General features: G+C 40.0%; 1 pseudogene; it reads right to left on the bottom strand.

The window, feature by feature from the left end:
• Positions 1-1,625: 1,625 nt before the first annotated feature.
• On the bottom strand, positions 1,626-3,845 carry LOC134191029 (polyubiquitin-C-like; annotated as a pseudogene).
• Between the last annotated feature and the right edge of the window lie 434 nt (positions 3,846-4,279).

Below are 4,279 nucleotides of genomic sequence, written 5' to 3'. Positions count from 1 at the left end.
AATTAGACCGAGATCCATTGCAATGCCACTTTGCCTTGGTTTCACAGCCTGTGATGTGATGTCCTTGGAGATGGCAATTGTCATTTCAGGGCTGTTGCACACCAGATGATATCGCAGTGACTCATACCATGCTTCTGTCAGAAGACAATCAGTGAATCTATATCCAAGTGTCACGGCAGGTATCGTGTGTACTAGCTGCTGTGAGATAGCAAACTAGATTGCATACAAATTAATTTTAGATACGAACCGTTTATGACAATGTCTTTCAGCAATTACGTGAAGAGATGGCTGCAAGTGCCTGGGAAGACCACCTAACACTTGACTTCATAGCAACTGTCTATAATGTGAGAATAAGGTGAATTAAATTTGCATTCCAATATGAATGCTTGATGGTGGCTCTCCAAAAAGAACTTCCAGCAACAGGTATGTTGGCTACCTCGCTGAAAAGCACTACATTCAATTGTACCTACTCAAGTATATTAATTTTTAAGTGTGGTCTTATAACACAGAAATTGGATCCAACGAGTATATGAACCCAAACATCATTTTGTTCCCAGTTAGCTGGCAGATCTTGATAAATTTTTATCGTCTTGATTTTTAGGCCCAGTGCCCTTAGCTCTTGTCATGCATCATTCTTGTTTGATTATTCGATTGATCCCAGGGCCGGAGCCAGGGGGTTTCAGGGGATTGAAACCCCCTCTTTTCCAATAGGCGTGGTTCAATAATTTTATATAATTTCATTAGAAAGAGAAAATTAGTAATGCTATAAATAACTGCTAACGGTAAACTCCCTCTTTCAAAAACTCCTGGATCCGGCGCTGGATCCATTCTTAGATCATTCATACAGCAGGTGCACCTGTGTCAAGTGGAAATCGGTCATTTGCAATTTTCAAGAAACAAATCTCTCTGCAATGTAATGGAGGAGGAACAGAGTGGCCTCTTTGAGTATAAATTCAGAAGATGAGTTCTTGGTACATACATGATTGCTGTTGAGCAGATCTACTACCGTATGGGCAATTAAGTGAATGCCCAGAGATGATAGTTGGATATTGTTGTGCCAGTCAAAAGCTGACGGTACGTGATTTGTGCACTCTAAAAGACAGTAATTAGTAATTGGCTCAACAGTCGGGTGTGTGCTTTAAATCAGTTCAATATACACGTACTCATGTATAGTGAAGTTTCTTTGTGTAGTCAGGTTGTCAATTCATTCATGTAACTTTTAATAGAATTAATTAATATATATAATTTAAAGTCTTGTCGTAAACAAAATTTATAAATATTTTATTTAAAAACACGCGGTTTCGAGTTTTTAATTAAATAACCGAAAACTGAATCTTAGAAAATCTCAACATCATGAACAACAGCCTCGCTAGCAGTACTATTAGCCATGCATATTTACATACAGGATACAAGCAATCTGCAATTCGTGGTTTATTGGTAAGAGAAGTTTGGAATTTTTGTAAATAATATAAAAATTAATACTAATTAATTAAAAACTAGTGGTGGTGCACCTGGATACAGTAGACAACAATACGTATACCCTACTATGTCGAGCTCGATGAGACGCCATATAGCTGGGTATATTTGACAACTTGTGTGAAAGCCAATATAATTTATGTCAAACAAGAGCTTGTCTAAAATGCGCGATATACCAGCCACACGAGTACTAGCATCAAGTTGCTACAGCACATTCTATAACTATGGTTTCTAAGTTTTATGGTTAGCAAATAATTATATATGTATCTCTTTTAGGGTAGTTCCCCTGTAAGATCAAGTGTCACAAAGTTGGTTCTTGTTCAATGTCAATCACTTGCTTCAAGCTTCTACGGTAACAGCCTTCTAGCTGATGTCTTGACAGAGCCGCGCCTCTCAATCAATACCAAAGAAAGAGTAGATTTGTGAACAATGTTGTAGTCCTTGAGAATGTGGTTGTCCTCAAGTTTATTGCCAGCAAAATTGAGCTGCTGCTGATCAACCTGTATTCCTTCTTTGAAATAAATTCTTGCTTTTACGTTTTCAATAGATTCATTCATCTCTACTTCAAGTGTGATTGACTTGCTAGTCAGTACGTTGTCTACCTTGACAACTATTTGCATGTCATCATTCGGCCATAATATCAACTGGACTGTGGATTCATTCTGGATATTGCAGTCTCGGAGAGTCTGACCATCTTTGAGATTTTTTCCAGAAAAGATAAGCTGCTGCCGATCAGGAAGTATAAATAATTGGTATTGAATTTCCTTTTTCAACCTCTCAATTGTAGTGATTGTTTCCACCCGAAGAGCGATTGTCTTACCAGTGCGTGTCTGACAAAGATATGCATGCCATATTCCAGCTGCAATACCAAATGAAGAATGGAGTCTACACAGATATTGCAGTCTGCAAGAGTTTGGTCATCTTTCAATTGTTTTCTGTCAAAGATGAGCCGCTGCTTATCGGTTGGCATTCCCATTTTGTCTTGAATTTTCACTTTGACATCCTTAATAGTGTCTTGTACATCCACATCAAGTGTGATTATCTTTCTATTGAGTGTCATGGCAAAGATCTGCATACTACCTCTCAGCCGACATATCAAATCAAGAGTGGCATCTCTTTGAATACCGCAGGCACGAAGAGTTCGACTGTCTTTAAGCTGTCTGCCAGCAAACATCAGCACTTGCTCATCAGCAGATATTCCGATTTTATTTCAAAATTTCTTTTTTACGACTTTAATGGTATCACTCGTGTTCACACAAAGCAGTGTTTCCTGGTGTCTGGGTCCTCTGACACAGATCGTGATGTCTCTGAATTGCAAAAGTAAAGGAAGAGTGACAGACCCCTTACCGTCAAGCTTGTAGTCACAGAACGTTAGGTCGTCTTTCAGGACCTTATCACTCAAAAAGAGCAGCTGCTGATCAGGAGGTATTCCCTCTTTAGCGTGAATCTTAGATTCAAGTTTTCAATACTATCATTACTCGCTACCGCAACCTTCATTGTCTGACCAGTGAGTGTCTCGACAATGATAGTCAAGCCACCACCACGCAACCTTAACACCAAATGAAGGACGGATTTTTTTACTATATTGTAGTCATCCAGAGATCGGCCATCTTCAACCTGTCTGCCATTAAAGATTAACCTCTGTCGATAAGAAGGTATTCCCTCTTTGTCTTGAATTTTAGCTTTCACGTTTTCCATAGTATCACTACTGTTTACTTCAAGCAGGGTCATCTGACTCTTGAGTGTCTTGACAAAGATCTGCAATGGGCTCCAAAACCTGAAATCTAAATCAAGGGTAAGGGTGTCCTTCTTGCGAATGTTGTAGTCACTCAGTGTTCTGCTATCTTCAAGCTCATTGCCAGCAAAGATTAGACTCTGACATTATGGAGGTATTCCCTCTTGCTCATGAAATTTAGCTTTTACTGTTGCAATAGTAGCACTGGACTCCACTTCAATAGTGATCTTGCCAGTCCGTGTCGTGAGAAATATCCGTATGCCGCCTCTCTGCCGCAATTACAAATCAGGAGGGTGCCACTTGATGTCATATTCAATGTACATGACAGTTTGGCGATCTTCAAGCTCTTTGTCCAGCAAGACTAACTTTTGCTGATCAGGAGGTAGTCCCTCTTCGTCTTGAATTTTCGCTTTACGTTCTCAATGGTATCACTCGTCTTCACTGCAAGAATGAAGCTCCCGCCTGTGACTCTCCTGACCTTATCTGTCACTCTCAACCTTAGAAGAATGTATTCCTTCTGGATACTGTAGTCACTGAAGTGTCGAGATCGGCCGTCGTCGAGCATTCTCGGTCTAGCGAACAAACCACTCATCTTACAACTCAAATCAGATCCCGTATGCGTTTTATCTCGCAGATCTACCGACTTTCCCTCATCTATACACTGCAGTAGAGCTAGTAGAGCGCCTGCAACTAGTCACTCCCGCACATCAGACTGACCGGTCGCCAGCGTGTCCACATTTGGCGCATATCTCCAGAATAGCAGCTGGAACTGCCCCAATGCGCTCTTGATTTGATCATGGGTATGGATCACGTGATCGACAATGACGTAACATCGAAATGAACGGAGGAGCTGCACAGTAATATCTACTGCTGCCCTAAAACTTAAATAGTTAATAATAATAATTGATTTAATAAATAATTAAGCTGGCAACTGTTTTTCTTTATGGTTAGTAGACCAGTTAACCGTGTGTTGCATCTACGTATTTTCCTTCCCCTTTGCCTTGAAGAAACAAATGAGGTGAGAGATAGTGATGATGTCTGTAGTAATTAATTAACTTAATTAAATCA

The sequence above is a fragment of the Corticium candelabrum genome, chromosome 15 (genome assembly GCF_963422355.1).
Source record: "Corticium candelabrum chromosome 15, ooCorCand1.1, whole genome shotgun sequence".
NCBI lineage: Eukaryota > Metazoa > Porifera > Homoscleromorpha > Homosclerophorida > Plakinidae > Corticium > Corticium candelabrum.
The sequence above is the reverse complement of the archived record's forward strand: the minus strand, read 5'-3'. Positions and strand labels throughout refer to the sequence as shown.